The following is a 27593-nucleotide window of genomic DNA, read 5'->3' on the forward strand; positions in this document are numbered from 1 at the left end:
ATTAGATTTACAAAAAGGCTCATTAAAGCTTTGAAAAAATTATGAGAGGGGACAAAAAAATGAAAAGAAATAAACTCTACAACATTATTTAAGTGAACTAAACTTTAAGATTATTAGAGGCAGAAGAAAGGTGTATAAAGTTAGTTTATTTGATCAAGGATAAAATTAGACATCTTGTTATATTTGGTAACCATTAATGGACTTTTGCTGATGTCAAGATTGAAATGGCAATGGTTTATGGATTTATTTATAGATAAGAGATGGAACATAGGAAGAAGAGATCATTTGTTGTATTGTAAGAGAAAGTAATATTACTAAAGTTGTTTATAGTTGTAATGAAGGTGAGAAGTCATTCTCATACATTTCTTTTCTTCTTCTTTGCTATATGCTATTTTTTATGTACCTAATACTCTTTCATTCCATTTTTCTATCTTTTATTATTTATTATTATTTATTAAATTTATTGATCACCCATCTTACTACAGGGTAACTCTGGGTGGTTTACCATAAGATAAAGATAAAATAATCCCAGACCTATACACAATATGAACTAAATAATATCAAAAGATAAATACTCAACCTAACTAAAAGATGGGGAAGGAGTAGAATGAGCATTTTTTAAATTTAGTCTGCCAACCACACCCAATGTGAAGCCCCCTATGTAAGCTGCTTTGAGTGCTTGGGGAACCCCCCCAATATAAATGGAAATCATAATATTAATGATATGCAGCAAGAATTTTAATTGAAATATTAAAACAAATAAGAGATTTTCAGGGTAAAATCAATTTACTGTAGGTATGACAAATCTAGTTCTAGAATGATTTTATGTCCTGAATATTTTATATAAAAAAGCTTCTATATGCCAATAAATTAACAGTACTCATAAAACAAGAAAATGCTTCACCATGCCAACAAATTCATTAAAGCACAATTAAAAATAAAAAGAGCCAGACAGCACCCACTCAAGTAAAATCCAAATCAACAGCCACATCAGCTCCTCTGCTGAGTTTATAGTCTTGCTATAAAAACTATGCTTCTGCTGGGATCACAGAGCACTTTTTTAAAATATTTTTTTATCCTGTTTTTATTATTTTTATAAATAATTCAAGGCAGTGAACATAATGCTCCTTCTTCCTCCTATTTTCCCTACAACAAAAACCTTGTAAGGTGTGTTGATTGGCCCACTGTCACCCAGCTGGCCTTCAAGCCTCAGGCAAGGACTAGAATTCAAAGCCAAACTGGTTCTCCTTTGTTTTACTTTCTAATGCCTGCGTATATTTTATTAATAAATATATTAAGTTTAAGAGTGAAAGGCAATGTACAAAGCAGTATATGAATAAACTAGAAGGGAGACTGGTAGAGTATGCAGAGACAGAAAGCTATAGAGAAGTATAGTTAATGCTGTGGGTGCAAACCAGATTTAACTATGTTTCCTTCTCTTACCTTAATATCTTAATTTTGCCTTACTATTTCATACTCCTTTTTGCATGTCGCAGTAATTGTTCACCTTGAAAGGAACACATGGACTACATATGTATAGTATAGACGACATATATACAATATACAGCAAATGTTATATTCTACCCTTCTAACCCAAACACAGTAATAATTCCAAAGGGGACAAAGGACTTGTCCCCTTTGGAATTAAAGGACCTGTTAAAGAACTTGTTAAATTTCATTTTATAAATCATCACATTTTCCATTTCTCATCAAGCCAGAATGAAAAAGTTTTTTTTAAAAAATGTTTTATTAATTTTTAAGAATTACAATCTTTACAGTAAACAACATGTCTGGGTTCACATATCTAACATTAACTTCTTTAATATAAATCTATTCAGTACCGCACTATTCAATAATTTTTCCCCTGATCCTCCTTTCTTCCCCATATTTTTTCCTTTTCCCCTCATTACACAGTTACAATTCTTGGTACTATTGATATATATGTAGTTAGATATAAACATCTTCATCATATTTTAGTAATATTATACAAATAACAATAATATCAATTCATAATATCCTGTATTTTGTGCTCTTGTTAAAGTTGGATTTCCCATCAATATTTAGAGTATCTTTGTCAGTTACAATTTTCTCAATATTAATTAGATTTATATAGCTAAAAATTTTATTCATATCAATCCTCCTTTTATTTTCATATTTCCCATATAAAAAGAAAGAAAAAAATTGCTATTTTAATTCTAAACCATATCTTTCATTATAAAAGTCTAATTATATCTAAGTGTCATCTGTTCTGTTAATCATATTCAAGCAAGTATTTAAACATATAATGCCCTCTCTAATTGGTCAAATCTTCTATTTTTTTAAATCTAACTCTCACTTGCTTTCTTTGCCAACTAGCTTTCCAAGCCAAGGCAATTAAATCGCCCAGGAATTTTCTTTCTGTTTTTATGAAAGTTGCTTGCCATGGAGAAGACAATATAGGTAGGATATTTTGGGGAGGGAATTCCACCCATTTATGTTCCTTAAGCAACCCACACCTTCCTTCTCCCTCAATTTCTCTTTTCTCTTTTCAATTTCTCTGTCTAATGGCTCTTTGTGATCGACGAGACACTCCTCCTTCTTCATCGCCTCTTCGGGGTGACTTTAGGCCCTTTTTAGGGCCTGCAGCAGGGCGAAATCGGGTGCATCTGCCTCGCTGCGACGCAAAACCGGAAGTCCTGAAAAGTTTTGTTTTTTATCAAGCCTACATGAGATCTTAAATATACTTTGCTACTGTCACTCAGAGTTTTTCATGGTGCTGATGGAGAATCAATATGAGTCCAACTTACAACTACCATATAATTAAAAGAAAACAGGAAAAGTAAATCCTACTCTTACTTTTTAGCATCAGAAGGCAACTTACAGATCTCTGTTTGTGTTTATAGGCAAAGGCATTTAATGTTTAGTTGGGCTAATAGGGTCTTAATTTGCAGCTGATTTTAGGAGCAATAATTGTACACTTGCATTTTGCTAAGAGTAGGATGCTTTTCCTCTCAGCACTAAAGAAGGAATTTTCTTCCCACCTTGTTCATCCTGCTAGCTCTTGTCCTTGTCATCTAGAAGTGACAAGGAGTGAAAATCTTTGCTCTGCCTACGCAGGCAAGAACAATCTTAATGGTGAGCCCCTAACCAATCTGCTCATCATATCCCATGCGTTGCCACCTTAGGCAGCCCTCAGGTTCCCTAAAGTTTGGTTTAGTCCTGTTCAATCTGCTTCATTAAAAATAATATCTACCAAAATAGCAATGCTCGTGACTCTTATTTTCTGTCTAATTGTTGTAGAGGGAATAAGAAGGGGACCTGGAACAAGGTTCCAAGTAAAAAACATATAGGAAACATTCAACACCTGGCATAAAAGTAGAGCTTGCAGTGAATTAAATTCTCTGAAGAGACTCCAACTAAACCTTTTAGAAAATTGACTCCTGAACATTTGCCACTATCACTAAGTTCTTCTTTTTCTCTGTTCATCCCCACTTTTCGTCCTTCAGGAAGCGATCCTAGCTAAACAGGGATGATGTAATACAGTCACTTTTGTCATGGTGCCAATCAGATACACAGCTTGCCAACATCATTGAAAGCAAAGAAAACTATTGTCCTCGGTGGAAAAGGGAACACAGCCATGAAGGAAATTTCATCAGCTGCTACATTAACCACTGTATACCCTCCTAATAATTGCACCGTGTTGTCCAATATTGTCCACAATAAGCATGTCTTCATTTCTGTTTAGTTCTCCAAGGCAAAGCAGATAAACATGGCCTCAGCAGGAGCTTCTCTAAGGAGAAAACGTGGTCTTCAAAGCCAGCACTTTTGTAGAAAGGGGTTTGAATAAAAGCTGTGACATAAGATATGCCTGAGAAGTTTCAAAATTGAGTTTGTCATGAGCTGAAATAATGTTGACACCCAATATTTTGCAGCAACATTTACTGCAAATGTTGTCATTGGAGAGTTAGTCAGAAGAAAGAAAACCCATAAAAATGCATTCTCAAGAATGATTCAATGCTTTTTTTTATTCTTCACTGCACTCTTCCATATTTGGCTACTTAATTTCCAATTTACCCAGGGTGGGGGGAATGATTAAAAAATAGGTAGTGCTACAGATCTATGAATAAAAGGCAATATCTTTAAGAAACAATTGGTCAACTCTTTTGAAATCAGTGATATTTGATAAACTAGACTAGCATTTGGTGAAGTAGACCATAGCCTACTTCTTGGTAGAATAGAACCATGTGGGATAGAGAGCACCATCCAGAGATGAATCTGCAGTTGGCTGCACACAGCATGTGATCCTCAATGGAACTACTTCTACATGGATGGAAGCATGCAGTGGGGTACCTTAAGGTTCTGTCTTAGGTATAGTGCTCTTCAACATATTCATAAATGACTAAGATGAGGGGATTGAAGGGGTGTTCATCAAATTTGTGGATGATACCAAGCTGGAGGGCATTGTTAACAGTTTGGAAGATAGACTAAAGATTCCAAAGAATCTTGAGGGACTTGAACATTGGGCTTTATCCAACAAAATGCAATTCAGTGGTGAGAAAAATAAGATCCTGAACTTTGGCAGAAAAAACCAAATGCATAGGTACAGGATAGGCAGCACCTGGCTCAAATAGTAATGGTGTGAGATTTTTCCCCAAGAATTTTCTATCTATGGGTTGTGTGATAAAAGAGTGATTTACCATTGCCGCCTTCTGCTCAGTATGAAATAGTGCCTTTGGTCATCTGTCTCCAGTATATCACTGCTACAGTAGATACCTGCTTGCTTTAGCTGTGCAGCTGAAATGGCCTTCACACCTTAGATGAGCCTTCTGGGATTCTTGCAGGCACACCTTTTTTTGCTCATCCCTCCACATCTACCATGATGAGGCAGCAAACAAGATTTTTGTGTGCGCGCGTGCGGTGGTGGTGGTTTCTTTTCTTTTATTATTTGATTGTTAATAGAAAAGAAGTTGGTGCCATGAATTAACAAGAATATCAGAGAAGGCTATTCCTCATCCCTGTCATAGTTTTGATAGATGACACCAACTAAAACAGGACTCTGAGGCTTCAGGTTTACTTTAAGAATGTGTTTATTGGCTACAGAATATCAGCACTGTCAAAAGTGATACCAAGACTAAAGCTCCCTCCAAAAAGTTACAGTATGCAAAGTTAAACTTCCCACCCCATTACTATGCAATCAGCTACGTTTCCCAATAGAACAGTTTGGTGGCCTTTCTAACCGAAAGCCCAGCTTCCCAGTCTAACAAACAGGAATGACCTTGGTTCCCACAGGACAGAATTGTTTAAGTAGCAGAAAAATTCCACCACTCCCCTCCCAGTCTGGTGACAACCGAAAATGAGCCAAATGGCTTTGTTCAGGTACATTGCAGCCAAGTCACGAAATAGACTTGACTTACCTTTTCTATGCTTCACTTCTGTCTAGTCTGGAATCAATTATCCTGAAATGCAGTAGCCAGATGCTTTCCTTCAAGCCAGACAGGTGTCCTTTTATGCAGAGGTGAGTGTCATTGGTGAAAGATAGGAGTTCTACAGGTAGGGATCATACTCTTCACTATATGGTTTATTTGCTTTGCATACAAACAGCGCAATAGATGAAGCCAGTCTTTACATTTAATAAACAATGCGTGTGGTTTAGCTTTATGTATCCCAGTGATTACATCTTATTCCTCAAGAGATTTGATTATGTGCCAGCTAGTCATTTTCAACTCCTAGCAATCACACAGGTAGAATTTCTCTATGACAGTCTACCCCTAACCTGTTCTTTCAAATCTCCCCAATGTCCTCTTATCATCGGTGCAACAGAGTTCCTGCTGTTTGTCCTCTCTTTCTTTTTCTTTCCACCTTTCTCAACGTTACTGTATAGCCTTTTCCAGAGAGCTAGGTCTTTGCATAATATTTCCAAAAAAGGATAATTTGAGCCTGGTCATTTGTGCCTTGAGTGAGAAATTAATTATTACTTAATGGAATATGTAAGTATATACAGTATAGTTTAGTATACCTCAAACTTTCTTGAAACTTTGGCCCCTCCATGACACCTTGTTTTATAAGTGTCCCCAAACAAATTAGAACAAGAATTTAACCTGCTTTCTCCAGATCATGTCTAATCTTTATATTGGGTCTGTTGGCTTTATATTTATTTCTGGACCAAGTGAAAATGCTGACTCTTGATTTAAAACTTTAAATATCCCAGTACCAAGGATTTCTAGGGATTATTTGTTCCTATACAGAGCTGCCTGGGAATTAAGATCAGCAACAGAGGCCTTGTTCATGGTGTCATTTCAGGAACTTTCGTGAGAGAACACAAGAAATACGATCCTTTTTGGAGTGAGCAGCCTCATGCATTTGTATCCCTTTGGCTGGAAATAAAAGATATCTTACATGCAGTTTATATGTATATAATAATGAGTTTGTGGGCATCTACATATCTACATAGATCTGTAGATACATAGGTATATTGGTTAAGCTGCTGGCCTAGAAACTAAAAGGCTGTGAGTTCTAGTTTCACCTTAGGTTCAAAGCCAGCTGGGTGACCTTGGGCCTCTCACTCTGTCTCAGCCCAATTCACCTCACAGGGTTGTTGTGGGAAAAAAGTAGGTGAAAGGAATATTAGGTTTGTTTACCACCTTGAGTTGTACATGGGGGGAAAAAAGGACAGAATAATTTTTTTGTTTGCAGTTCAGATGCAGATTTACTCCTTTCTATTGTTGTTAGTTATCTCCTGTTTTTCTAAAAAAAAAAAAAGGTTGTTCTTGCTTTTAAAAATTAATTGTTGCATCCCGATTCTCTGTCTGAAAAAATCTGGCTGTGTCATAAAGTCTATGATTATCTTCTGCAGTCATGTGTTCTGTGGGCATGTAGAAATTTTAATAAGGATGACTTCCGGTGGCTCCGCGGCGACGGAGACAGCCTTCCCGGGCTGCCCGCGGCTCAGCTGTTGTTTTTTCGCCCGAAACAGCGCCGATCAGCTGTTCGGGCGAATTCGAAGCCCCCTCCTCGGGAGAAGAGGAGGGGGCGAGCTCCCAGGTAGGGGTAGAGTTCTCCAGGGCCGCCTGAGCTTATGGCTTGGGCGGCTGAAGGATTGAACTCCCCCGTAGCCTGGGCTGCTCCCAGCTGGCCGGCGCCTCTGCTCCTGATTCTTGGAGCAGAGCCAGGCGTCTGCGACCACCCCTGCCTGAAGGAATGACTATGGTTTAAAGGAGCAGGCAGAGCGATACAAGAGGAAAAGGTGATATTTTACTCTCCAGCTTGATGGACTTTTTTGGATTATAAATCTGAAGTGAAAGTGCGTCGCATTTGGTAAAAGATGGCGGCTAAACCACCCCCTAAAACTCTTCGGAGTGCTGGAACTTCTCCTGTGCAACAATCATTACTGCAGGCGCTGCATCCTCCTGATGTATTGACATCAAAGGACTTACAAGATGCTCTTGAAAAACACGCCCAGGTAATTTTGGAATCAATTAATGATAGATTTGTACAGATGGAGGAGAAATTGGAGAAATTGGAGGAGAGAATGGAGGAGAGGATGGAACAGAAGTTCAGTGAGATGAAGGTAGACATCTTGTCTTCAGTGTGTAAAGTGGCTCGCTGTGTGGAAGAATTGGAGGAAAAGCTAGAAGATTTGACTCAAAAGAATGCTATATTAGAAGCAAAAGTATTGGAGAATAAAGATAAAGTGGAAAAGGAACTGAGTCTTGCTCAATATTACCAGATGCAGTTTGCCATTAGAGTTAGAGGCTTAAAGGAGAATACCAAGGAAGATCTACAGTAAAGCAGCTGGTTTCGGAGGCTTTTGAAGTAGTGTTGAAACAGCCAGCATCTGAAATAAAAGGAGGCATGGATAAAGTGTTTCGTGTGAATTCATGGATTGCTAAACAGAGAAAGTTGCCTAGAGATGTGGTGGTATATTTTGCAAAAAGGGAAACTAGAGATGAAGTTATACGAGCTGCTTATGATACTAAAGTTGTGATTGCTAATCAAGAAGTTTTGGTCTTAAAAGAAATTCCTCCAAAGATTTTAAGGAGAAGGAAGGATTTTACATTCCTTGTGCAAGAGCTTAAGCAACGAGATATAAGGTTTAGATGGGAGATCCCAGCTGGGTTGATGGTGACGCACGAAGGTAAAAGGTACCGTCTGGTTACTGTGATGCAAGCGCGTGATTTCTATAATAATGTTTTAAATGCAACGCCATTAACACTTCTGGAAGCTGAAAAGGGATCTGGAGAAGGAGTGCATCAAGAGGTCGAAGGTGGTCAGATAGAAGACAACGGTGTTGGAAGAGATCAAGATACAACTTCGTCGGATGATTTTATAGAACAGAGGGTGACGCGTGCTGCTGCAAAACGATCTAAGAAGAGAAAATAGCAGGATTTGCAGAAGTCTATGGAATTTTTACGACGTATTCATAGTCAAGTATGGGAGGTGGGAAAAGATTTGGGTGTAGACGCAATATATTTTTTATATGTGGTGGTTTTGTGGAAAGGGTGAGGTTTTTTTTGGATTAAAGTTTGGTGGAATATATAGAAGATTTCCAAATGGAGGTTAAAGTTTTGTTCGCAATTTTTTTTTATTGTTTGGAATAATTATAGATGTGCTGGAAGAGGAACGGCCGATTACAGAAGAGTGGACTTTAAAGTTTTCTGATTTGGTTGAGGTGGCGAAGATCTTGGTTAATTTGAAAGATTATTTGTAAGAACGTTATATCATGTAATGGACAAAAAGGGATGGAGTCTATTTAGGACAAGTATAGGTTGAGAAGTATTATATAGTATTTGAATAATTCTTTTTTCCTTTTTTTTCTGTTCTTTTTTTCTCTTTCTATTTTGGGGTTCTTTTTCCTGTTCTTAATGTATATTTAATATTATTAAGGTTTGTTTTATTCTATATAAGCTAGAAAGTGTTTCTTTTTTATTTTAGTTTTTTATATATATTTAATATTGCCAAGGGTTGGTTTATCCTATATAAGCTAGAGAGTGATGGATTTTAGAATTTATAGTTGTTAGTACATGGTTGCTTATGTTTGCCTTTCTTTTTTTTTTCTTTCTCTTTTTATATATATACCTTGTATCCAGCTCTGGGAAGTCGGGGGGGGGAGGGGGGGAGGGGGGGAGGTAGGGGGGGGGAGGAGGGAGGGGGGGAGGTAGGGGGGGAGGAGGGAGGGGGAAGGGGGGTTTTTTAAAGGAAAATTGTATTTTAAAACTTTTCAATAAAAAAAAAGAAATTTTAATAAGGATCAGGATAATTGTGTATTTGATTGAAAATTGGCTATAAACCCCAGTCCTGCTTGAGGTACGGACATATTAATGGAAAGTACTGTTCTCCGTTTATTGGGAACATATTAATAGATGCATGTTAATACACAGGGAATAAAAGGGCCTAGCTTTTATTAAACAGAGTGAAGCAATTGCTGCACCCCCCACACATGGAGGATAAATGTAAATAAAAGCAAATATTGGCCAAAGGAAGTAGGGCAGCCAGCCTTTTAAAAAGTTGCTTTAACAAGAGCTGCTGATGGCTGCTGCTTGAGGCAGCAAAAATATATCTCTGGTCTGGCACTACTAATGGAAAGATGCTGGCAACGCTGCTTTCCATCAAGTGAGGAATCTCAAAGGAAAATATTGCAGGTCCTCATGACACATTATAAATGGCTTGGATGATCAGCTTAAAACAGAGAGTTAAGTTCCTTTGAAAACTCTCTTTTTTCTTGTGTGCTAAAACCAACCAAATCTGTATCAATGCTGGCAAAAGAACTGTGCTGTGTATTAGATATTTTAGTTTAACAGTAAAAGACTGATTTGTGGCTATGCATTAGAAGAGTTGACTGCTTTTGTATTTACTTGGGCCTCTTTATATTAAACAGTTATTTATATAAATTAGATACAACATACTGTTCAATTGAGTTTACTTCCTTAAAGATCAGATCGTGAAGTACATTTTCAAGCAAGTAGTTACTTACTACTTAAAGGAATTTTATTGCTTCACCTTGAGAAATATACTTACCACTTATTTTGTCCTTTATCAGGCTCCTTGTTAATTATGTGCAACCATTCTTAATGGATTTTAATTAACATTAACATTATAAAAAAATTGAAACCCAATTAAAACATGAGGCCTTAATTTGAGACCTTGACCTCACACCATTTAATTTCCCAATAATTTAAACAAATTCTTTGTGCAGATAGTGCATTACAGCTATATTCTGACACATGCCTTCATTAATATCAGATGAAGGAGAGGATACTTTTTCCTCATCCAAACTGTGTTAAAAAGATAACCCACCTCTTTCTGGTATATTTCTTACAGGCTGATAAATATACTAGGCATCATAAAAATTAGTGCAGTAAATTCTCAGATTACAAGGAGAATGATTATAAGGAGCAGAGCATTTGAATAATATTATAACTGTATACTTATTAAGGTAAGTACTATCCATCTCTGCTAAAGGAACAGCTTAGAGCTATGCATTCTTTGTAGACAATTATACTACCTGAATACTTAACTCGGCATGGTTTCAATTTACCATAATGTTCTTAACCCTCCTAGGGTCCAGATTCAACTTCCTAGATTCCAAAAGAATACTTAGTATTGAGAATGAATATTTATCCAACCATTCTTAGAAGGCAAATGTCCAGCCACTTTGCATTAACGAATCCAAGCATGCTGAGTTAAGTATTCAGGTAGTATAATTCCCTAACTTCCTAAACTGATGACTTCTATAACCCTTTGGACTCTGCTAGTTACAATTAATGGACATTAAAAGTACTAGTATTCATTATAACCAACTTCTTACACTTATGGATATTAAATTCCTCTCCCCTGAAGAGCATCTGATTGCAGCAGAATAATGTCTAATATGGGGAATGGGAGGTCGAATAAACAGGATTTTGATTTTGAACCACCTGTTAGGAAATTGTTAGTCCTTTTGTATCAAAGGCCTGCTATTCACAGAGTATATCTAATCTTTTTTCTTTCAAGGCAAACAGAAATACAGGTGCATATTTCTATTTATAGGAAACATACAGTAAATTAATGGAAAATTGTTTTCTATGGACCCGGAACACCAGCAAAACATTTAAGCTGTGCTAGAGCGACTGGAGCAAAGCGTGCAGAATTTGCTGGCAATGGATGGTTTGACTCTCTTCACCAGGGGTCTCCAAAGATGGCTGGCTGGGGAATTATGGGGGTTGAAGTCTACAAGTCTTAAAGCTGCCAAATTTGGAGCCTCCCTGCTCTTCACATTTTTCATGTGAAAAATAGGATATTTGGGTGATATTAAAGTAATGCAGCTGCTTCTACTGGTACAGCCTCCTGATATTCAAACTTGAAGAGCCCTCGATTGAAACAGATTTTGGGGAGGATGAAAAGCTCTGTTGGAAACAAGCTCCAGCAGGATAGTTTTATGGCTCAAAAGCAGGTTATGAATGCAATTAAAATAAATACACAAATGGATTCTCTTTTGACCCTTCAAATATCTTTATCAGCTTCAGAGCTCTCCTTTCTGGAAAATGAGCTGTTGAATTATTGCCTTTTGCTACTCTGTAATGTAAGGCTTGCTAGCTAGATTAAATAATGAATACAAAGCAGATCATGTCCTTTTTGTATGGACTGACTGCCGATAAAGGAGAATATTTGTAGCTCAGGGTTGAAATGCGGGGCCCTTGTTGCTCTCTGAGCTTGGTGGCTTTCTTGCAGCTATTCCATTACCCAAACTAGGTAACAACATCAGCGCTAAGCCACAAGTATCGAACTCGTTGTGTCACATGACATGTGACATATCGCGACTTTTTTCACATTGCCAGAGCCGGGCTGGGTGCAGCCTCCGCATGATGCAGTTTGATACCCCCGACCTAAACTAAAGGGACCGACTGCTTAAACTGCATGTTACATGTAAATATGTGTAACAGTGGCCTGATGGATAGTTAGATCAGAAAAGCAGTGATGAAATTAATAAAATGCTAGTTTGCGTGATGTGAAAGGGAGGAATGTTGACAGGTGTATATTTTTGCATCTCTTCTCAATGATTCTCAGTTTTCAATTCCACAAGAAGCAGGTTTTCATTCCTTGAATGGGCAGCTAACCCAATATTACCACCACAAAACTGTTTGGGCTGAAGCAATTCAACCAAACAATGTAATTTGTCTCATTTCTGCAAATGTTTACATTTGAACATAGATGCAATCAGGAAATTAGATGCGCTCCCTCTACTAATGCCGGTATCTTGCAATAGAAGGTTCAATTATTTCTTTTTTTATTGTGTGCTACAGGAAATGTAGGAAGATGGTCAAAGATGCTAGAGATTCCTGTAGGTATGCTTCTGGGAATCTCCAAGATAGGAAAAGGGCAATGTAGTATCAGCCCTTTGAGGCAGACAGACTAGGAAACCAAAGATATTAATACTAATACTATTTTTATTATTTATTTATTTTATTATTATTATTATTATTATTACAGAAAATCTAAAAGCGCCTCCCCACTCCCTGCCTTTACCTTCAAGAGAATGATGGGGGTATGGAAAGGTCAAGTCAGATGTTTTCTCAATTTACATTTTTAGTTTGGACTCGGGTTTAATTTATCTGACCGTTATCTTGGTTGCTGTTCTTCTTTCAGGTTCCTTAACGTTATCCTCACAGCCCTCAGTGATGGAAGTGTGGAAATGCCCTGGGACTGCTTTGCCATTTATTGTTGCACCCATTATTGCACGCTGAAACCTGCAGTCAAGGAATTTATTTCCATCAACCGTCAAAGAACAGCTACATGTTGAAGAATTGCCAGCGGGAGGACTTAAGTAGGCGATGTCTCTTGGACCCTGTGTCCAAATACATTTACTTTCGCTCTAAGCGTTTGGAAGACGGAGCTGTCCCTATGGTAACTCAGCTTCATAGGAAGGCTGCTGGAAATCAAAGTTAAACCATTCCAAACTTGCAAAAAATCAGCTGAAGCATAATAGGCCAGTTGAATGGCTGCAAGAAACAAATCCTACTGTGAGCTAAACATTTCCCCCCTACAGATAGATGAGAATATTGTAGCTCAAGGTTCAACTGTGGGGGTCCTTGCACTAATGATGCTACCTAGTTTGGTCATGAAAGAAAGCCACCAAATCTAGAGAACATGCAGGTCTCCACTTTTCCCCTAGCATTTTCCACCTGTTACTATTACTATCATAAACCACAGATATTTATATAATCAAGAAATATCCACTGCTTTTAATTTTTCCTTTCAGTTGTGATGGTAGATGCATTCATTATTTTAGCAATTAACTTCATCAAGTTGATTGAATTACCATTTTAATGTAGTATACCACTACTGTGAGATAGGCAATTTTATAAACACAAAAACAATAACATAAAATAAAATAATTAATGAAATAAAACCTTATCTGCCTTTTTAAAACCAAATGCTAAGTCCCTTCAATGAATATGTTTATTCATAATACTTTTTAATTTTCCAAAATTTATAGTGACTTTCAGTCTTATTAACAATCTGCTATATAAAAAGGAAAAGAATTTTGGCATCCTTTGTGAGTGAGTGACTAAGAGAAAAAGAGAATGAATTTGTACCAGCCTCATTACTGCCCAATGTCAGTCACTAAATTATGTAGATGCTAAATAACAACAACAACAGCAGCAACAATGATTTTGTGGGAAAAGCACAAAGACTCCTCATTAATCTCGGGGCTGTGGAGAAGAAATGGCAGACTGCTGCTGTAATTATAAACAATCTTTGAATCATTTTCATAACAGAGTTTTCCAGTTTAAACAACAGAAGATTACACTTTTGCTCTAATATTATTTAGCAATTTGATAGTTTACAAAAATAAAACTGTTTTGAATTTCCTTCCTTTGCTCCCTCCCTCCCCCTTTTCCTCCCCCTTTTCCTCCCTTCCCTTCTCCCTCCTTCCTTCCTCATGGGAAGGATTTCTGCTGCCTGAATATATTGATGTTACATTCTTGATGGCCTCTCCCTTTCCTTACCAAAAGCATGGGTAGTTTATTACTCCTGTGGAATTAGGGAACACTTAGCCATCCCCTGGTACTATGCATTTATAGCTTAGGATAACCCCATCAAAAAATATTGCACTTTTTCATTTTTACTTCCTCTAGAATGGCATCCTGATTCCCTCCTCCCTCCCCTTTTTCATTTGTCTTCATCGTACAGTGAAATAAGTTCTTACATTTTCATGACTAAAACCGTGACAGGTGGCATGGTTATTTTTATTCTAGAATGGATGGAAACAAATCTCGTTTGTTCTTTTTGTCGAAAAGTGACAAAAACTTGGAGGAAAAACTGGAAGTCAAGTTGGAAATGTTATAAAGCAGTAAATTTTCCACCAGCGTTTAGCATTTATAACATTTTCCCAGCAGCAGTTTTTCCACTAGTATTCAGACTTAAAAAAAAGGAAGCTAAGAGGAGCAGAAATATGCAGAGCCCTGGAAGAAATGGATGGTGATGCACATGCTGTTTGCTTGTTTTTCCCCCCTCTTTCCTACTCATTGCCCTACAAAAACTTCAAAATTACAGGTTAAAGCAATGCTGGCTTTTTCAGCCTTCATTTGCAACCGTCTGAAGCTTTGCACCGCATGCATTGTTTGAAGGAGTGATGCTCTGATAATCACCAATGACACGAACAGAGGTGACTGCATTCTTCTTATGGAACCCTTTCTAGATTCTCAGCATTCATCTCTGGCTTAGTCCAAAAGATCTTTCAACAGCTTCTCGTCACAAGCCCAATTTATGACAGCCTGGCAAGAAGTCAGAATCCTTTTCATTAGACTATTTTCCTATGCCTTGTTCGTTTTACCTTTCTTTGTATGAATACCTGTCAAAAAAGACTCACAGTCACTATAATTTTAATAATGATAAATGGGGGTTGTAGTGCAAGTAAACCTTGACTTACAACCACAAGTGGAACTGTAATTTCCACTGCTAAGCAAGGCGGTTGTTAAGTGAGTCACCCTTGATTTTACTACCTCTTTTGCCACAGTTGTTAAGGGAATCACTGCAGTTGTTAAGGGACTCACATGCTTGTTAAGCAAATCCGGCTTCCCCCCATTGACTTGTGACCATGGGCAGGGGTAGGGAATCTTGGTTCTCTCATGACTTGTGGACTTCAACTCCCAGAGTTCCTGAGTCAGCATGGCTGGTTTAGGAATCCTGGGTATTGAAGTCCACAAGTCATAAACGGGCCAAAGTTGCCTACCCCTGACCATTGGGATGCTGTGATGGTCGTAAGTGGGAGGATTGGTCATACGTTCACTCTTTTCACCACTGTTGTATCTTCAGGTTGTCACTAAATGAATGGTTGTAAATTGAGGTCTACCAGTATCACTAGAGGCATGACTTATTTCTGAACTGTTAGTTAGTTTAAAAGTCTGTATTTCTAAAGTGGGAATAAAAGCATGGATTCATACAAACTACAGTAGTGTGTATAAATGAAAGTTATTTATATTGACAACATATAGAGTTAGTCCAAGTTGTTTCAATACTCTGACAGCAGGATAAGTACAGGTTGTCCTAGTGGGTGCTGTTTTCCCCCACCAGTACGTAGATTTTATGTAAGGTGCAATAATTTATTCATACACTCTCACTATTATAGGAATAACAGTAGAAGGCATGGATTCTATGCATAACTTTCTGATCATAAGATCTGCCTACTTCTTTTCACAACCGAAAAAGCCACACACTTGGAACACATATCTGGAGCTTGTTTTAGTGTACCACTTCTCATCAAGGCAAAATGTAAGGTCAAGGTCGACTAGCACGCATGTGCGGGGGAACCTTTACCTTTACCTTATACATATAAATGAAGTTTGGAACTTCATCAGAACAATATTTTCTTCCAACAGGGCAAACTCTTTGTCTACCTAGCCCAAAAGTGGGAAAAACCTGCTATGTAAATGTTGCCCAATTAGATCCACCAACAATCCCAGCTAGATCTGCCAATAGTGAAGGATGCTGAATATTGTAGTATTAATATAAGCTGCACTGTGCCAGGCTGTTTGTTTGGCTTACAACTGACACGATTCTTTTCCAAGCACATTTCTCATGAAGTTCTCTTTAGCAAGATTTATTCATACTGAGTTTGGAAGAATTCCAACAATTAAAACATTTTTCCATTTGGAACTAATATATCCCATGTACATCAGTGCAGAAGCCTGATTTTCTTTTTGACAGCTTTCCTATGATCCAACAAGGATAAAGGTCTTTTCACTGGTAACAAAGAAGCTTGCAGATGGTTGTTAATAATATAACAATAGCACTTAGACATATATACTGCTTCATAGTGCTTTACAGCCCTCTCTAAGCAGTTTACAGAGTCATTGTATACTGCCCCTAACAATGTGGGTCCTAATGTTACGACCTTGGAAGGATGGAAGGCTGAGTCAGCCTTGAGCCAGTCAAAACTGAACTCCTGGCAGTCGGCAGTGTTAGCTTGCAATACTGCATTCTAACCACCACGCCACTACGGCTCTTGATGGCCTCATGAATCTTTCCTAGTCTGGGAACTAATGGTTTACATTCTGATTATTGGAAGCCTTCCAAGGCACAGGCCTTGCCATTGTTTTGGTTGGAAGGGACAGGGACAGAAATCAATTGGTTGAAACATGCACCCTGAGAGTGCCATCGTCCCCCTGATCCAGGTGCATAAAAAAGACAGCTTTCACCACTGAGTTATATATCTCACACTTCCTGACTTGAACTCACATCCAAGTCAAAATAATAAATGTGATCAGATTCAGATATATTTTAAGTCACATCTACTGAACAGATTGATGTTATTTCATTTTAGTTGCATCCCTCCTCTATTTCAAATATCCCATTCAAGATTTTGGATAACTGCAGGTAACTATTGATCTATCCAATATAAATAGATATATTTATCTATGTACATCATTTTCAGTGAACATTTGACTATGCTATATTATACCCATGCTTTTTGCTATGACTGCATAGCATCGGTGGTCACTGTTGGTAAACTAATTCATTTTAGCCATGATTTAATTTCAGAACTTTAAGGTAATTCCTCGACTTACGACCACAACCGAGCCCAACATTTCCATTGCTAAGCAAAAGACTTTTACTCCATTTTATGATCTTTCTTGCCAACTCACTGCAGTTGTTTTGTTAGTTACATGGTTGTTAAGTGAATCTGGCTCTTCCCCCCCCCCCCCCCGTTGACTTTGCTTGAACTTTGCAAAAACTGATATATAACTCCGGGACACTGCAACCATCATAAATAGAAGCCAGTTGCCAAGTGTCCACATTTTGATCAGGTGACCATGGGGATGCTGCAACAGTCGTAAGTGTGAAAAACTAAATGAAAGCTTTGCAAGTTGAGGGCTACCTGTATTCAGTTTATAAATCTAGCTCTCTGGAAATGGCTGTCATGCTGGGAAAGATGGAAGGAAAAAGAAGAACACCGTGAACAGCAGGGCCAATGGATTCAGTTACACCGGCAATGATTTCACCATCAGAAGACCTAAAAGATGAGGTTAAGGACAGTTTGCCATGGAGAAAATCTATGGGGTCATTAAGAGTTGACATCAACGTGATAGCATAATCAATTAAGTTGAGTTCTTTAGAAGACCTTTGCGTAAAGTGCCTGCTGGTTCACCATTATTTCTCCCCCAGAGTTGTCTAGTTTCCTTCACTATGGATTCTTTTTACTGGTTCTCTTTAAATTTCACTAAGATTTCCAAAATTAGTCTTTCCTGTAGTTGGATGATGTGGTGAATCATTGTGGAAAATCTAAAATTTTATAAAATACACTAGGCAAGAATATGATTGTTTAAGGTTTATCTTGGAGAATAATGTTGTGCTTTGTCTATAACTAAGCTGTTTCTGTGTCTGTGCTGTGTAATAACTATATTCAGGAAAGCCAAAACAATTCCTCCTCTTCAGTTTCACTGACACATGTGATAAGGTTAAGCTTCTTTTTTGCTAAATGGTTTTGGCATTATGAATAGTATGGGAAGAAAGAGAGAGAGAGAGAGAGAGAGAGAGAGAGAGAGAGAGAGAGAGAGAGAGCGCCTCACAACACTCACAACTTTGTCTCACAACACTACAATTTGGCATCACCCTCCACTAAAATGGTTTAGTAATAGATTAAAAGCAGATTCAAGCAAGTATTTATTGATTAGTGTGTGGGATTCCTATATTCTCTCGCAGGATGACTGGTTTAGGAGAATTTTAAAGGGGTAAGAGAAAGCCATGGAGATGGCTGAATTAATGGTGAGTTACAACGCTAAATTTATCTGCTATGTTATTTTATAATTGATGGTTTTAATGTGTTTTTAAATGGTTTTATGTTGTAAGCCATCCAGATTCACTGGACACGAGATGGGCAGCAAATAATACAGGTATAGTATAGGGGGTACCTTGCTCAATAGTAGTAACTGTGAGAGGGATCTCGGAGTCCTAGTGGGCAATCACTTAAATATGAGCCAGCAGTGTGCTGCAGCTGCCAAAAAAGCCAACACAGTGCTAGGCTGCATTAACAGAGGGATAGAATCAAGATGACGTGAAATATTAATACTACTTTACAATGCCTTGGTAAGGCCACACTTGTAATACTGCATCCAGTTTTGGTCACCACGATGTAAAAAAGATGTCAAGACTCTAGAAAGAGTAAGAGAAGAGCAACAAAGATGATTAGGGGACTGGAGGCTAAAACATATAAGGAACAGCTGCTGGAATTGGGTATGTCTAGTTTAATGAAGAGAAGGACTAGGGGACATGATAGCAGTGTTCCAATATCTCAGGGAATGCCACAAAGAAGAGGGAGTCAAGCTATTCTCCAAAGCACCCGAAGGCAGGACAAGAAGCAACAGATGGAAACTAATCAAGGAGAGAAGCAACCTAGAACTAAGGAGAAACTTCCTGACAGTTAGAATAATTAACCAGTGGAACAACCTGCCTCCAGAAGCTGTGAATGCTCCAACACTGGAAGTTTTTGAAAAGAGACTGGACAGCCATTTTTCTGCAATAGTATAGGGTTTCCTGCCAGAGCAGGGGGTTGGACTAGATGACCTCCAAGGTACCTTCCAACTTTACTATTATGATTAGGATTATGAAATGAGATCCCCAGGATCAGATGCTTTGTACCCTGTACATCAATTGCTAGACAACAAACAATTAGATTGGAAGTGACAGTAGCCCCAAATTTAGGAGCTTCTGCAGGCATTTCAGTGGCCACTGCTGAAAACAGTGCATGGAATGGTACATCAGTGAATCAAAAAATATCATTGATTTTTCCCAGTCATTTTCTGCATAATATCCTTGTCAACATCATTCTCCATGGACGTACACTTTTGAGAAAATAAAGATATACATAAGAAAGGCTGAGCGCCAAAGAATTGAAGCCTTTGAACTATGGTGCTGGAGAAGATTCCTGCAAGTCCCTTGGACTGCAAGGCGATCAAACCGGTCAGTCCTAGAGGAGATCAACCCTGACTGCTCTTTAGAAGGTCAGATCCTGAAGCTGAAACTCAAATACTTTGGCCACCTAATGAGAAGGAAGGACTCACTGGAGAAGAGCCTAATGCTGGGAAAGGTTGAGGGCAAGAGAAGAAGGGGACGACAGAGAATGAGGTGGCTGGATGGAGTCACTGAAGCAGTAGGCGTGAGCCTAAATGGACTGCAGAAGATGGTAGAGGACAGGAAGGCCTGGAGGAATCTTGTCCATGGGGTCACGATGGGTCGGACACGACTTTGCAACTAACAACAACAACAACAAAAGATATACAGGTAGTCCTCAACCTATGGCCACAATTGAGCCCAAAATTTTGGTTGCTAAGCAAGACAATTATTAAGTGAGTTTTGTCCCATTTTATGAACTTTCTTGCAACAGTTGTTAAGGGGATCACTGCAGTTATTTAACACAGTTGTTATGTGAACCAGGCTTCCCCTTTGATTTTACTTGCCAGATGGTCACAAAAGGCAGTCACACGACTTTGGGACACTGCAACCATCATAAATCGTAAGAGCCATAGTTAGAATGCAGTATTGCAGGCTAATTCTGCCAACTGCCAGCAGTTCAATCCTGACCAGTTCATAGTTGACTCAGCCTTCCACCCTTCTGAGGTTGGTAAAATGAAGATCCCCGATTGTGGGGGGCTGTATGTTGACTCTGTAAACCATTTAGAGAGGGCTGTAAAGCACTATGAAGTGGTATATAAGTGTAAGTGCTATTGGTATAAATGCACGCCAGTTGCCAAGCATCTGCGACGAAAGGGATGCTACAACGATCGTAAGTGAGCAAAATGGTCATATGTTGCTTTTTTCAGTGCTGTTGTAACTTCAAATGGACACTAAATAAATGGTGGTAATTCAAGGACTACCTGTAGTTTCTTTGGGGAAGAGAAAACCATTTATTTATTTCTAGTAGCATTCCTGTATTACCTAATAGTTGGGTTTGATTTGGTTCTTTTTATAATTAAGGGATTGTGGAAGGAGAGAATGCCTGGGTGGATTCTAAGCCCTGTGGTCTTTCCTCCCCCTCCCTTCTTAGCCTTCCCCCAGTGTACTCACCTGCCAATCAAACAGCTGCAAGGCAGAGAGGAGGAGGGAAAATAAGAAGTCCACTTGGAAGCTCTCCAGCCACAGGCTTGACAATGAATAGACAGAATCAATGGAGCCGAAAGTTCAGGAGGAAAAGTATAGAGGGAAACTAAATCATTAACCCAGACAAAATCAGGTCTGTTGAGATAAAGGCAACTGCAAAGGAAGTAGCAACTGAAGAAACAGGAGGCAAGGTGTGTGTGTGTGTGTGTGTGTGTGTGTGTGTGTCAGAGCTGCTTTTTTTCCTTCAAGATTGGGAAGAGAAGAAGAGTCAAAAAGGCCAGCCAGGAAGACCCCAGCAGAAGAGGCGATGAGAAAGTCAAGGTTTTGGCAGAAGAGAACGCAGAAGCTAAAAAAAGATGAAGGACAGATTTAATCTGAAGAAAAGGAACACGGCTCTCTAGAGTGTGACAGTTGGGATATAGAAGGTTTAAGACAAAATATAGAAATAGGGAGGTCAGTAAGTTAGCAAATATATGAAAGATACAGCACAGAAAGATATGAGGATATGGTGAAATAGGACTCGAAAGAATATGGCGTAGAATAAAGAGTCTATAAAAAGTAGGGAGTTGCAATATTAGTTCTGAAACAGTTGAAGGCATTTATAAGTTACAATTCTCCTTTTTTGGAAAGCTTTCCTTGTTCTGTAAAATAAAAATCTCTCCATGTATTGAAGGGAAATTAAAAGAAAAACACCAGATGTCCAAATTTCCAGTGCTTTTGTGTCTATTGAGTCTGGTTGAAAGTGATTATTCAAAAAAGATTTTGTGACAATTGGTGACAGTGTGGGATGGCCTCAGACTCAAGAAGACCTATAGGTGCTGTGAATGGAAGAGAAGAAAAAAATGGCTGCTGGACGGAGACAACCTGTCCAAGTAGATCTTTAGTTGTTAGCTTGATTTGGTTCTTTCTTTCTTTTTCTTTTTTAAAAGTTAATGGGTTTTAAAGTCAGATTTCTTTTTTATGGCTGTCAGGTATATTCAGAATTACCATTTAGGCTGCAAACATTCAGATAGCTGTTCAATGGCAGCAAAGATGCAGAAAATAGCAACCACAGTAGCTTTTCAGATGCATACAAGGGTATGCGCTCTCTCTCTCTCTCTCTCTCTCTCTCTCTCTCTCTCTCTCTCTCTCTCTCTCTCTCTCTCTCTCTCTCTCTCACACACACACACACACACACACACACATACACACAAAATCTTATTTAATTTGGAGGCTTATACTCAGCCTTCCATCCTTCCGAGGTAGGTAAAATGAGGACCCAGATTGTTGGGAGCAATTAAGCTGACTTTGTAATAATGCCGCTTGGGGGGGGGGGCAAAGCCCTAATAAGCAGGCATATACATAGAATGAAGGCTATTGCTAAGCACATTGATTTGTGCTTTAGATTGTAAGCCGCCCTGAGTCTTCGGAGAAGGGCGGGATATAAATGGGATTAAAATAAATAAAAAATAAAAATACATGCCACTTGCATTTTGTTGTTGTTAGTTGCGAAGTCGTGTCTGACCCATTGTGACCCCATGGACAACGTTCCTCCAGGCCTTCCTGTCCTCTACCATCTTCTGGAGTCCATTTAAGCTCACGCCTATTGCTTCAGTGACTCCATCCAGCCACCTCATTCTCTGTCGTCCCATTCTTCTATTGCCCTCAATCTTTCCCAGCATTAGGCTCTTCTCCAGTGAATCCTTCCTTCTCGTTAGGTGGCCAAAGTATTTGAGTTTCAACTTCAGGATCTGGCTTTCTAAAGAGCAGTCAGGGTTGATCTCCTCTAGGACTGACTGGTTTGATTGCCTTGCAGTCCAAGGGACTTGCAGGAGTCTTCTCCGGCACCAGAGTTCAAAGGCTTCAATTCTTTGGCGCTGAGCCTTTCTTATGGTCCAATTTTCACAGCCATACATTGCAACTGGGAAGACCATAGCCTTGATTATACACACTTTTGTTGGCAGGGTGTTGGCAAAAGCTTTCACTGACAGAGTGGGCCACAGAAAAAGAAAAGGTGGGAATTGCTGTTTTAGAAGCTGTGATAGTCTATGTGTTGCTGATACAATGATGTTTCCTTTTTGATTTATAGCTTGAAGCAGTACACCGATTCCCCAAGAGTAATTTGAGCTATAAATTTCTTTTTTTCTAATATTGTTACAGGCACTTCAGCAGGGAGAAGGTAACATTATAGCTGCTTCCTTCTACTTTTATCCTTAGACAGAGAAGAAGCCCTGAGGCTCAATCCAGTAAAAATTAAGAGGCTGCCAAAAATTCTGCCTTTTAAAAAGGATTCCTGAATCAAATCTTTCTCCTCCAAAGACATCTAAATAGAAGAACAGGGCATGTTTTCTTGATTGGGGTCTCAGTGTACCTTGATTTTTTCCCCCTTGATATCCACTAAGTTCAATAGAAGATGGCTTGGTCTCCTACAGCGTTGTTTGCTTTGCTTTAGCGATAAACCTTCTCACTTCACTACCAGAACTCCTCAAGTGCAAATTGTTGTCTTTTTGCTCTTTCTTGTCAAAAGCCCTTGCAAAATGTTGGGCTTTTGTTTCTCCCGCTGGACAAAGTGAAAGCCTTCACAAGGCGACCCCATGAAGTTAAGAGGCAGAGGATTGAGTAGTAGTGCTAATTTGCTTGTTTAGGAGACTGAGCCTCAGAAGACTTGAAATGGAATAAAGGATGAACTTTCTGCTGGTGCCCCTGATCCACTTTAAATCCCCTTGTTCCCACCAGCCGATTTGCCTAGTCTGAAGGAAAACTATACCTGCCTTTCCATGAATACAAATACTTCTCTCTGTGATTCATAATCCTAAAAAAGCAGGGCCTAGCATCATGCAGAGACAACAGTCACATCCAGACAGGCTTGATTACAGCTCCCCTGGAGACGTCCCAGATGACTAAGTGGAGGTTGAGGAAAACCATTAAGGATCCCCCTTCCTCCCAGAGAGCCCTCAAGGATAGGATATTTCCTGAAGAAAAGGGGGAAAAGCCTATGAAGATTCTTTTTATTTGTTAGATTCATGCACATCCTTTTGCTCAGAAGATCAAAACATGATTTTGTTCTCAATTTTATCCCACGATAACCAATTTATAGGCAGAACTGAAAGACCCAAAGAGTCATCCTTGAGTGTCAGATTGGACTGGCCTTGAAATCTGATCCTCTAGCTCAGACATGTCAAACTCGCAACATCACGTGACGTCACATGACGTATCGGAAATTTTTCCCATTGCCGGCAATGGGATGGGCGCAGTTTCTCCGTGACGCTCCAGCCCGCAGGCCTGCAGTTTGACACCCCTGCTCTAGCTCAAGTCACAGGCTGAAAAACATTACTTAAAACGTTGCTTAAAAGGTACACGAATGTAAAAAGTGGATTTCTTTAAAACAAAAAAAAGACTTTAAAAACTATATGTACTTCTAAAAGCACACATAGGAGGTACCAGTCTTCTAAGATGAAACTAGCACTAACCTTTGCTACATGTTACATTTTCTATCAGCAGGATGTCCAAATAGAAGCAACTGGAATTTCTTGGTTTTTTTTAAAGAAATTTTGCTTCTCATCCAAGAAGCTTCTTCAGCTCTGACTGGATGGAGGGGAGTGGCAGGATTTATATTCCTTGCAGACAGCTGGTCATTTGCATTCTTTAGAGAGTTATTGGGTCCATTTGGAGGTTTACCTGTGTCCACACACATTTGCACTACTCAGGTGACCTTGAGGACACAGATGAACCTCCAAATGGCCCCAAAGACTCTCTAAAGGATGCAAATGACCAGCTGTCTGCAAGGAATATAGATCCTTCCACTCCCCACCATCTAGTCAGAGCTGAAGAAGCTTCTTGGATGAGAAGCAAAACATCTTCAAAGAAAAACAAGAAAGTCCATCTGCCTCCTGAAAAAGCACCTTTGGGATAACCATACCTGGATGACTGAGAACATCCATAGACAATGTCCAATACAGTATGCGAAAACAGTCTAGAGCAGAGGTCCCCAACCCCTGGTCTACAGTATGGACCTGTACTGATCTGTGGCCTGTTGGGAATTAGACTGAAAAAGTGGCAGGCAAGCATGTGAAGCTCCATTTGTGCAAGTGACAGGCATGCATGCAAAACCATCCACCACCACCACTGCTGCCAGTCCGCAAAGCCAGAAAAGTTTGGGAATTGCTGGTGTAGAATTCAAATTCCTAGCCATATAAACTCACAACATCCTCCAATTCATCAAAATTATGAAAATACTGCTATTTGTCCCTTTCATATGAGCATGCAATGTCAGGATGCTTGTTTAAAAAAATAGGTAGAATTTGTGTTACATTGATGCTGCTGCTTCCTGGTCACTGATTCTTAATGTAGTCTACCTCACAGAAGTGTTATTAAGATAAAAGAAGATACAGCAGAGAATAAGTAAATAGTATATAAAGGTAAAAGTTGCAAGCAAGTTGCAGTTGTTTAGTCCCTTTTTATTCCCCTATGAATCTGTTCACCTTAAGACTTCAATATTGTCTTGGAACCAAATTCTAATGAAGTGAAGCTTCTCAGTTCTGAACAGACAAGTAAACAATTATGCTATTGATCAGTTACAATTCAGATTCACAAGATTAATTCACTTGAATTGTCTTTAACTGGATGACAGCTCTAATTTAATTAGGAAATGGAAAAGAGGAGGCATATTTTCAGTTGAAAGATCTGCATGCCGTTTTGTCTTGTTAGGCCCATATGAGTAAGCAAACAGAAAATAAATTCTGTTTACAAAATAAATTCTCTCCTATTAGCAAAATGACTTCGAAGGAAACAACTTTTCAAATCTGATTGTGTAATCACTGGAGGGGGGGAGTACAATAATGCCCTTATTTGTACATTTACAAAAAAAATCTGACATAAGTAATAAATGAAATTGATCGTGTTTCTACTTGGAGAAGGAGGAGGACTGATGACCGAAAAATTTGGCCTTTTTTCTCTCTGGCATATACAGCTCCGTCTATCTGTTTAAAGTGTTTGGTAAACAGGCTGCCTTTTCAAAAGGTTCTTTGGCAGCATCAGACACATGTCCTGGTTACGCTGTAATGCTTATGAAACGGTTATGTCTCTTTGAAGGGAAAAAAAAAGGCAGTGCTGCCGTCATGGCAAGATTTTTGGGTCCATGTCCAAGGCATTAACAGCAGAATGAGAAAATCCAGCTGTGATACCACATACAGTTGAATGAGACCATCCCTATAAAACCTTAAATTTGAAAGTCATATCTGGATCTCTAGGGGAAAGGTATTTTGCAAGACCTGGATGATAATTCAGGGGACTACACTGTTCACGTTAGTGAAAACCCCAGTTTTTAACATTCAAAACTGACAAACATCCAGTTGGAATCAGTTGCCAAAGGCATATGCTCAGAACTGAAGAATTTAAAGATCTGGAAACAGTGTTTTAATGCTGGAACTGTTGTGTCTGTAGATTAATTAAAAGGGGCCTTTCTGGAAGCGGGAAGCTCTGAGTGCAATTATTGGCTGATGCAACTTAGGCGGGAGTTTCCGGGCTGGGGATTGGCCACTGTTTGAACGTAGCTAACTATATAAGGGGGAGTTAAACGGTTAATTGCCAGTTGACTTATGCTTGGGTTAATAAACGTTCTTGCATTAAACCTCACGGTGTGATCGTCTATTCGAACCTAACAATTGGCGACGAAGGTGGGATAGACGACAGATCGGTGAAGGAACGGCGGAATCAGCTGTGCGCGAGGCGGAAAAATTCGAACGCAGTCAACCGAAGTACAACGCTGCCAAAAAAAAATAAAAATTCACAATGGCACAAGTCGGCTCATTGAAAGAGTTTGACCCGCGATTTCCAGAAGACTGGGAAGAATATGTAGGCCAGGTTGAAGGGTTCCTGTTAGTAAACGGCATTACGGACGACAGGAAGAAAGCCGCGGCCCTTCTGACCATTAGCGGGACGCCTGTGTATCGGATTGCCGTCGGCCTGTGTCAACCGCTGCCGGTCTCTAGCGTCTCGTATGCAGACTTGTTGGCAAAATTGAAGGTACACTTCACGCCAAAAAGGTCTGAATTATTTTGGAGACGGATTTTTGAAAAAAGGAATCAAAGACCTGGCGAATCGATTACACAGTTCGTGGCAGCGGTTAGAGAGGCGGCTTTGAGGTGCAAATATGACAACCTCGAGATCCGGATCCGAGATCGAGTGTGCTCGTCTTGCGGGACGAGAATCTACAAAATCGAATCATCGCTAAGCCCACGGGAGATCTGCAGGAAGTCCTCGATGAGCTATTAATGTATGAATCAACCGGAACGCGAGACCCCCCCCCCCGAAACAGCATGGCCTCTGCAGCCGAAATCAACCTAGAAAGCCATGTGGACAGCGGGGAGGTGGACCAGCAATGGGAGGCCGACATAGCTGAGATCTCCAGACGATTTGGTAAGATGGCAGCCAGACCACCGCGGACCGAAGCTCCTGACCAGGCCCGAAGACAACAACCACAAGCAGCGCAAAGAGTGCCACGAGACAGCCTGCCCAGATCTAGAGACCAGGACACCAGATGTGGTAGCTGTGGGGGCAACCACCCCAGATCAACATGCAGATTCCGCACAGCGAAATGCAGATCGTGTGGAAAGACCGGCCACATCCAGGCCATTTGCCGCAACCGGACGCGAGACAACCGAATCCACGAATTGGACGTCTGGGCCGAAGGTAAGGTAACCCCCCGGGAGCATGGCATAGAGACCCTTAGACCTAGGGCACAACAATCCAACCGCGGGGAGGGGGCGAGAGTCAACCACATAAGACAACAAAAAATAAATCACGTACTGAGGCCTACATTAAAAATCGTAGTCCAGTTGCAAGGAATACCCTGCAAAATGGAGGTAGACTCAGGGGCCTCAGTATCAATAATTTCATACGAAACCCTGAAGTACATTGAACGGGAAAGTGGTCACAAAATTCCGCTTAAACCGACAGGAATCCAGCTAGCAGATTTCCAAAAATCCCCAATAAGCATTAAGGGAAAAATCTCCATTAGGGTTAGTTATAAGGGGTTCAATGGATCATTGGACCTGTTAGTG

Source organism: Vipera berus, assembly GCF_964194415.1.
Source record: "Vipera berus genome assembly, chromosome: 1".
Lineage (NCBI taxonomy): Eukaryota > Metazoa > Chordata > Lepidosauria > Squamata > Viperidae > Vipera > Vipera berus.